Source organism: Panulirus ornatus, chromosome 43 (genome assembly GCF_036320965.1).
Source record: "Panulirus ornatus isolate Po-2019 chromosome 43, ASM3632096v1, whole genome shotgun sequence".
Taxonomy (NCBI): Eukaryota; Metazoa; Arthropoda; class Malacostraca; order Decapoda; family Palinuridae; genus Panulirus; species Panulirus ornatus.
This window is the reverse complement of record NC_092266.1, coordinates 4,749,243-4,759,672: the sequence shown is the minus strand read 5'-3', so window position 1 is coordinate 4,759,672 and position 10,430 is coordinate 4,749,243.

The window sequence follows — 10,430 nt, the reverse complement described above, 5'->3', positions numbered from 1 at the left end:
TGAGGAAAGTTTGTTACAATTCAATAAATGTTATTTCTTTTATGAAAAGAAAGATTATTGTCTGGATATCCATAGAAAAATCATCTCAGAGATTGTATGGGTGAAGTGTACATACATATCTAGGTGTAGGTGGAGGCCAGTATAGAGAGCACAGTGGGTAAAATACATCAACATAGGAGAGTGACGGGGGAAGGCGAGCGGGCTCAGGCACCCCAAGGGTACACTCCCTTCAGAGGTGCGTCTAGGATACATTAATTACAGTTTACTAAGCAATACTGACAGTAACATAGATAACAACGTTTGTGTAACACAAAGCAGGTATAACACGACATACAGTATACTGATAGTAACATAGGTAACAACGTTTGTGTAACACAAAGCAGGTATAACACGACATACAGTTTACTGATAGTAACACAGGTAAGAACGTTTGTGTAATACAAAGCAGGTATAATTAAGTGATACGGAATATCATCTTAACATTGATACGTATACATGGGTAAGTGATGAAACATTTTAGACTTACGTTATATACATAAGAATACATCTATACAGAGAATAAGTGTGTATTTGAAATAGGGCAAAATATGGTGTACAGTCGTTAGCAATGATAGCAATATAAAAGGTCAAAGGTCATACACTTCGACATACACATACCGAGTATGTATATGTCAACTTAGCTGGTAACGCTGTAAAGGGGGAGGAGCAAGGGGACATGGAACACAGTAGAGTGACGTGAGCTATTAAGTGTTGCAGGTGCAAATGGTTAGTGCAAGTATTATAAGGGAAAGCAACAATGATTTTTATTATCTGATCAGAGGTAATCACAGACGTGTAAAGGCAGCGATATCACTGGCCAGAGAAGGTTGGGTGAAAACATGGTTGGGGACGTTAGGGAGACTGGGAGGTGTAGCAGAGGGAGAGGATGAGTGTCTAGAGGTCACGAGACATTACTATTTTCCAATGAATGTTGCTTGTTCATGTTTGACACAGTTGCTGTGTTTATATCTAATATATGGTACACAGAACCTTTCATGGACTTCCACAATGGACACTAGCTAATAAAGTGTCCTGTAACATAATCATTACGTGATGAATGACAACTGCTGAACGACTTTAACAATTGGTCTTACCAATACGACCAAGTATTACGTTACTTAACATTCGTTATCACTTATACAAAACATACTACCGGACCAACCTGCATGCACAATTTGACTGTACTATAAGTGGCCATCTATTTAACAGTTCGCATCACTCTCGTATGTTCCTCATATCCTTACTTCTCCCCATTATAGTGCTTTTCAGCTCAGATGACATATTCGTACTAGGTAAGTGGTCTTGAATTTATGTGGTCGAGGAAATTGTATATGGGACATGTAGTCATAAAATGTACTGGCACTGGTCATGTTAACAGTGATAAAAGGAAGGTCAAGATACAGTATACATGGGTCATTCAGTAAGAGAATGTACTTTTACTGGGAATGGTTACATCAGTTTCGAAATACTGATCACCGTGAAATTACATTTGAAGTCACTTTCAACACTGCACGGAATGCTAGTCAACATGAGTCGTAAAAAAAGATACCAAAATTTAGACTTTCAGATCTTAGTGATTTCTGCATTGCTTTTGACTGTCAAATCGTAATGGATATAGTTGCTTCAAATAACATGAACGTAGCAAGGAAATGTTTCAATAAAACTTTCAAAGTAATCGAGGGTACAAATGTGCCAGTGCGTAGTAGACCTTGTTTTGCAAAACTAGACTTATGTGGTGAAAGGATGAAACGAAGAGATGCCTTTTGTTGAAGAAAGTAACACATAAAAAATGAGACCTACAAAACATGATTGACTATACTGTATAAATTTGCGTAAATCAAGGTAGTTATACGACAGACTATACATCAATATGAAGGTAATATTGCCGAAACTGCAAATTGATTAATGCTTTTCATAGTTATGTTAGAATCACTGCTTAATCATTTGGTTCATTCATTACGGAAAACGGTGACTTAATTCCAGAGAACGAAGCTATGGCAAGAAACATGTTTTTTCTCACTGCATTTGTATTTACGATCAAAGACACAGCTTATGTCCTAAATCCAATCTCATTGATAAGAAAGTACAGTGTATTTCTACATTCTTACATAAAAGTTAAGGACATACTATTAGAAACAATGGAACAAAAGAAACCAAACGGCAGACCTGGATAAGTTTTATCCGAGGGAATAATAAGCCCGTGATGACTGCTCTTGTTAACAGTTCACCTGCTGTCGGTAATGTCTCACGGGAATGTAGGTATATTCATTCACAACACAAGGATGGATGTCATGTGGTTCCATATGCCTTTTTCTTGCCCAGAGAGAAATATTACTTATGGACTTTACAGGAAGAGATTTTAGGAATTTGCACTGGATCAGTTAGAGGTACTTTAACGGGAGAGGGAAATGTTAGACTGATCGGGATTCACGCAACAATAACTTAACCTATAGGCTCAGGATATATAGAAACATCGCCCTAAGAAAGGCAGTAATCTTTCCATGGAAGGTCAGACAAATAAAGATCTTTTTATAGTTACCTCAAAATACTGTGATGTAGGATGGCCAACTAATGGAGGAAGTAACGTAGTGAGGAGACACCAGAGTGTGGTCAGATAAACGAATTGTGTAGGTGTTACAGGAGGGACTGGAGAAGAAAAATGACTGGTCCAGAGTATTGGGATACAGGATGTGACGATCTGGTATATGGGTAAAGTGGTTGATTATCTGGTCCAAATCATTATGCATGGAAAACAAACAATCAAACAAACATGCGCGCGCAACCCCCCCCCCACACATATATATATATTTATTTATTTATTTATTTTGCTTTGTCGCTGTCTCCCGAGTTTGCGAGGCAGCGCAAGGAAACAGACGAAAGAAATGGCCCAACCCACCCCCATACACATGTATATACATACACGTCCACACACGCAAATATACATACCTATATATCTCAATGTACACATATATATACACACACAGACACATACATATATACCCATGCACACAATTCACACTGTCTGCCTTTATTCCTTCCCATCGCCACCTCGCCACACCTGGAATACCATCCCCCTCCCCCCTCATGTGTGCAAGGTAGCACTAGGAAAAGACAACAAAAGGCCCCATTCGTTCACACTCAGTCTCTAGCTGTCATGCAATAATACCCAAAACCACAGCTCCCTTTCCACATCCAGGCCCCACCCAACTTTCCATGGTTTACCCCAGACGCTTCACATGCCCTGATTCAATCCACTGACAGCACGTCAACCCCGGTATACCACATCGATCCAATTCACTCTATTCCTTGCCCTCCTTTCACCCTCCTGCATGTTCAGGCCCCGATCATACAAAATCTTTTTCACTCCATCTTTCCACCTCCAATTTGGTCTCCCACTTCTCCTCGTTCCCTCCACCTCCGACACATATATCCTCTTGGTCAATCTTTCCTCACTCATTCTCTCCATGTGCCCAAACCATTCCAAAACACCCTCTTCTGCTTTCTCAACCACGCTCTTTTTATTTCCACACATCTCTCTTACCCTTACATTACTTACTCGATCAAACCACCTCACACCACACATTGTCCTCAAACATCTCATTTCCAGCACATCTACCCTCCTGCGCACAACTCTATCCATAGCCCACGCCTCGCAACCATACAACATTGTTGTAACCACTATTCCTTCAAACATACCCATTTTTGCTTTCCGAGATAATGTTCTCCACTTCCAAACATTCTTCAAGGATGCCAGGATTTTTGCCCCCTCCCCCACCCTATGATTCACTTCCGCTTCCATGGTTCCATCCGCTGCCAGATCCACTCCCAGATATCTAAAACACTTTACTTTCTCCAGTTTTTCTCCATTCAAACTTACCTCCCAATTGACTTGACTCTCAACCCTACTGTACCTAATAACCTTGCTCTTATTCACATTTACTCTTAACTTTCTTCTTTCACACACTTTACCAAGGGACAAGGGAGCAAATGGGGACTTCAGTGAAGGGCGCAAATGGGGAGGTGATAACAAATAGTGGTGATGTGAGAAGGAGATGGAGTGAGTATTTTGAAGGTTTGTTGAATGTGTTTGATGATAGAGTGGCAGATATAGGGTGTTTTGGTCAAGGTGGTGTGCAAAGTGAGAGGGTTAGGGAAAATGATTTGGTAAACAGAGAAGAGGTAGTAAAAGCTTTGCGGAAGATGAAAGCTGGCAAGGCAGCAGGTTTGGATGGTATTGTAGTGGAATTTATTAAAAAAGGGGGTGACTGTATTGTTGATTGGTTGGTAAGGTTATTTAATGTATGTATGACTCATGGTGAGGTGCCTGAGGATTGGCGGAATGCGTGCATAGTGCCATTGTACAAAGGCAAAGGGGATAAGAGTGAGTGCTCAAATTACAGAGGTATAAGTTTGTTGAGTATTCCTGGTAAATTATATGGGAGGGTATTGATTGAGAGGGTGAAGGCATGTACAGAGCACCAGATTGGGGAAGAGTAGTGTGGTTTCAGAAGTGGTAGAGGATGTGTGGATCAGGTGTTTGCTTTGAAGAATGTATGTGAGAAATACTTAGAAAAGCAAATGGATTTGTATGTAGCGTTTATGGATCTGGAGAAGGCATATGATAAAGTTGATAGAGATGCTCTGTGGAAGGTATTAAGAATATATGGTGTGGGAGGCAAGTTGTTAGAAGCAGTGAAAAGTTTTTATCGAGGATGTAAGGCATGTGTACGTGTAGGAAGAGAGGAAAGTGATTGGTTCTCAGTGAATGTAGGTTTGCGGCAGGGGTGTGTGATGTCTCCATGGTTGTTTAATTTGTTTATGGATGGGGTTGTTAGGGAGGTGAATGCAAGAGTTTTGGAAAGAAGGGCAAGTATGAAGTCTGTTGTGGATGAGAGAGCTTGGGAAGTGAGTCAGTTGTTGTCCGCTGATGATACAGCGCTGGTGGCTGATTCATGTGAGAAACTGCAGAATATATATATATATATATATATATATATATATATATATATATATATATATATATATATATATATTGGGATAGAGGTTGTGTCGGTCTTGAATATAAGTAAAGTGGTTGATTATCTTGTCCAAATTATTATGCGTGGAAAACAAACAATGAAACAAACATGCGCGCGCGCGCACACACAGACACACACACACACACACAGACACACACACACACACTCACACACACACACACACACACACACACACACACACACAGACACACACATATATATATATATATGCGTATGAACCATCCAACTGTTCTCTGTGATGTGCGCTAAAATCTCACAAGTAGAGAACCTCCGCTTGAGGATGAGAGAATGTCGCTGCCTCGTGGAGGAAATATAGACAGTCAAAGAAAGATATACAGTGTGAAGAGTAAGGAGAGCAGGAGGTGAAAACAGAAGTGTTGGTTGGGAGACAGATTCTCAGCCAGATAACGTCAGTGTCTAGACATTCTAGGTTCATGAGACGTGCAAATGGCCGGTTGATTTTGGAAGAAGCACAGACTTCCTTTGTAACGACAATGTAAATGATTATAGTTAGAAATGTTAAATGGTTATTGAAAACACAGTTGTTAGACAATTGAGTGTCAGACAGAAGGACTAGTATATTAGAAGTACTGGCCAGATGGTGCTCAACAGAAGAAAGGTTAATAGAATGACCGATAATGTTGGCAACATGAATGAAATGGGAGTATTTTTTCTTCATGGTGAGCACAATAAACTAGTCGGTGAGAGCGGCACAAATCAGATCAATCATTTAGATGGGCAAAGGTCTTGGGAGGGGCGTCACTGCTGCTGCCTGAGCCCTCCTCCCTCTCGTTGAGAGCAGAGACGGGCGGGATTCCGGGGATTCTTTGCCACCCATTATGGAAAGTAGATCTATAAGCTTGTCACTCTTGTTGTTTGTATATGAAGGTTTTCTTATAGGACAAAGAACAGAAAAATGAATAACGTTAATACGGAGAGTAAAAATGGATAGGGTTCCTTTACTGTACATGTAAGGTGAAGATGAAACTCATTACGAACTGACTATCGCCCATTCCACAAGTGTTGTTATTACTGCACTTCTTACTCTGAAATGAGAGAGAAAATGATTAAGAAAAAAGAAATTAGTGTGAGAAGAAACAGGACATGGTACGCATCCTGAATATGAGTGAGGTGAAGCTATGAAGGGAGAGATGAAGACCATGGATGAACAAAGTGGGTTTTGTGTACATGAGACGGATGTTAACATGCAAGACCGTATGGAAGTGCAGTGAGAAGATTCTGCATCGGTCACCCTTCCAAACAGTAGAAGAGAGTGAGAGAAATGGACATATGCAAAGTGGCAAATTCTCTGGTTAAGCCTACGTCTCTCAGACAACACCTGACATAGTTACTTTGTCATCATCCTTAGAACATTCTATTTAGCTTTCGAGTCTGATTTTTCCTCCCCTAAGGACTTCCGTAACCGTTGCAGCTTCTCCCTTACTATCAAAGCAATGAATGGATGAAAATATTTGCTTTTAGCTCAGTATGGCATATAGCCTCTTGTGTACTTGGCACATTGGATACAGTCTCAAAGATGCAATTTGTTGCTATGTTCTCTGACGTCAGACTGTGGATGATACAAGGCACAAACACGCTGTATAACCTGTTAATGAATAATGCTTCTCTTGATTGTTATCAATTTCTTCAATGGGTAGAAAATGCGTACACCTGGTGGTTGTTTTGAAGAATTTGCTTTAGAGAAATGTATACAAAGAGTAAAATTTGTGTGTGACATTTACTGATCTGGAAAACGCGTATGGCGGGGATGATTTAGATGCCTTATGGAAGGTTATACGATAATATGACGCAGGAGGACGTTTACTAGATGCAGTGGCTGTTATCAGGAGAGCAAGGCATATGTGGAGGAAGGAAAATGGGTGATTCCAAGTGTAGACGGATCTTTGCCAAGGGTTTCTGATGTTAACATGGATGCTGTGGTGAGGGAGGTTAGTACGAGGGTCATGCTATGGGAGTGGCTGGGAGATGAGCCAGCGGTTGTTTGCAGATGATATGGCTCAGGTGGCAGATTCGAGTAATAAATTACAAAAGCTAGCGTATGAATTAGTGTTTGAAAGGAGGATGTTGAGAGTTTATGTTAGTAAGATTGAGGTTATGTGGTTTAGCAGAGGGGAAGATAGACTGGTTTGAGTGCATGTTGGAATGATGAGAACATAGAAGTGGAGTGTTTTATATACATGAGACGGATATGTGGGGATTCAAGTGATCCATCGAGTGTGTGAGGGGCCAAAGGTCCAGGGTGCAATATGGACTATGTGTAAAGAAAATTCATTGTGTGTGAGGGTAAAGATTATAATGTTTGACGGTATTATAGTCCCAATGGTGTTGTGTGGGTGCGAGTCTTGAGCCCTAAATGCAAAAGAATGGAGAAATGTGAGTGTGTTGGAAATGAAGATCTGAGGAACAACGTGTGGCGTAAGAAGGGTTGATCATGTGAGGGATGACAATGTAAGAGAGAGGTGCGGTAGTCATCGTAAACGGTGTATGATTGACGGAGCTGAATGGGGTGTACTGAAACGGTTTAGGCATATGTGAAAAAGCAATGAAAAGAAACTGATAAAGAGGACATACTTGTCAGAAGACGAGGGAACAGAATGACTGAAGAGCCTGAAAAGGAGATGGAAGGAGTGAAAAAGGGTTTAAGTTATCTGGGTCAGGACATGCAAGAGGGTGAGAGGTGTACAAGGTACAATTTGAGCGATGTGGAGTTCAGGGAACTACATGCTGTCAGTGGGCTGAACTAGGATATATGATAAGATCAGGGGTATGCTGTATGTGGTACTACTATAAAAGGAAGAATATCTCTGCCTAAAATGACTGCATACACTTGATCGCCTGAGACTTCATCCATTAACCATTACCTCAGCAGACACATATTTCAACTTCGCTCCAGTTTCGTAAAACTTAACTCATCGGAAAGACATTAGGCCACTTTAGATCTAGTAATGATGTCTTCTTCTTATGTTATCATTTTAATGGTCTGGTTATAGTGCGCTCTCTTACTGTGTCTGATCTGGGACAGCCACCCTTCTTTACTACAGCCATCATCATCCTCCCCAACATTATACCGTAATACACATTCATGTCTGAGTTTCCTTGTATGATTACTCCAGACCGACAAGTCTTATAACTTACTGATTCTTTCCTGTGGTATTCTACGTGTCATCATATGTTAGTAGTTACAGAGTAACAACAAAGTCATAAATGTTATTTGTGTCTACATTTCATGAATGTTTACGGCAATATGATGCCTCAAGGAGTATGAGAATATCACTAGAGCAAAAACTAACAGCCAGCGGGAGGTTGTGGGCATACAGAAATATCTCTGTAAATAGATATGTGAAGAGATAGCTTCATCTGGCGTACTATGACTATCTTCTTTGTGCGTATTTCTAGATTCTCACATACCCATGATGTGGGTTGTCTAAGCATATCCTTACTTCTCCTGGGAAGAGTAACATAACACCATCACCAGGATGATCTAGATCATCAGTGTACAATATGTAATGTCACTTGAGACGCTGATCACTTAACAGGATCCCTTGCATTAAGAATGGATCATTTCCATTATTATCTTTAGTAGTATTGTCATTATTATTATCATTCCTATTACACGTAAGTTAATACACACACACACACACACACACACACACACACACACACACACACACACACACACACACACACACACACACACACACACACACACACATACACACACACACACACACACACACACACACACACACATACACACACACACATCAAGTCACATACATAGGAAGGAATGGTTTGGTAAAAGATGATAAAAAGCAAAAGAATTAAAAATTGTCGTGACGAATATATAGACGGCACTCCAGCCAGCCAGCATTTGCAAGGTGCAAGAGAGCAAAGAACGAGTACATCAGAATAAAAACAAGGAATTAAGAATCTTTGAAATGAATATTTTGGAAGGATCGATAAAATCTACAACTTTTCCAAAAACTCATTATGTTGTCAGATAACAACTAATCAAACTAGAAATTCAGAAGGAAGAAGACGATGTAAGGATACTCGAGGAACTGGGTAGCAAATTCAAAAGATTTTCCCCGATTAGAAAACATTGTGGCAACAACACCAGTGGGCTGGAATTAGGAAATTTTTAGAAAACATTGAGATATCTAGAAAAGATTAACAGAATTCTAGGTGTTCACCAGTATGAGATTCATGGACCTGATGAAGTCTTACCACAGTGCTGAAGATGTATGCATATATTCCAGATAAACCTCTGGGAAAGCTGCTCAAGATGTCGCTGTATAGAGACAAAATACCAAAAGAGTGGAAAAGGATATTATTCCTGTCTATAATTAACGAAACTCGAGAAGCAATGAACTACAAGCTGGTCTCAAATGGGAAGTTTGGTTTGTAAGGCTTAGAAAAGATAATCACAAAGCAAATGAATGACTTTCTAAAGAGGAAAAATTACTCATGTGATGAACAATGTACAAAAGGTAAGGCTGAGTGGATGTTTGTATCTTGACTGCCAGAACGTTTGATACTGTGTCACATGGGAGGCTGATTAGGAGACTGGATCACCAGGCAGGAGTATGGGGAAACTCATTCAGTGGACAGAAGATTATCTTAGTGAAAGTGAACAAAGAACGCATGACAGAGGACCTCTCTCATAATGGGTTGAGGTCACCAGCCGAGTGCCGCAGGGTTTTGTTTTGGAACCATTACTCTTCTTGACCCATGGTAATGACTTGCCAGAGGATATAGACTCTTATTTGAATATGTTTGCAGCAGATACAAAGGACATTCGTGAAATGAAAAGCACGGATGATTGCATCAACTTACAAAAAGAACATGACAGACTCCAGAGTTTGTCTGATATCTGATTGATGAAGTTTAAAAACTCGAGTAAATATAAACCAGTGAGAATGGATCGTATCGAAGGAAGGCCTCGATGTGGTTATCATCAAACAGAAAATAAGCTATAGTAAGTTAGTTGACATTTTCCCTGACCTGTCGCAAATGCCCACCTAAGGCGAGTAGTTAAGGACACAAACTGTCTGCTGGTAAGTACTATAATTCCATTCTAGTTCAGGGATAAGACAGTTTTGAAAACCTGTTCACATCAGACATAAGACCGAAACAAAAATAAGCTTCTCAATTTCGGTCACAGCACCTAGAGAAGAAGAGAGGAAATGGAGATGGTTCAGAGGATAGCAAGAGAAAATTACTAGAGTTAGAGAGATGCGTTACAGGGAAAGGCTGGAGGCACTAGAATTGATTTTTTTTTTAAAAGTTCATATCTCTGGGACATTTGTTATTCTACCCTTGAGCAATAGA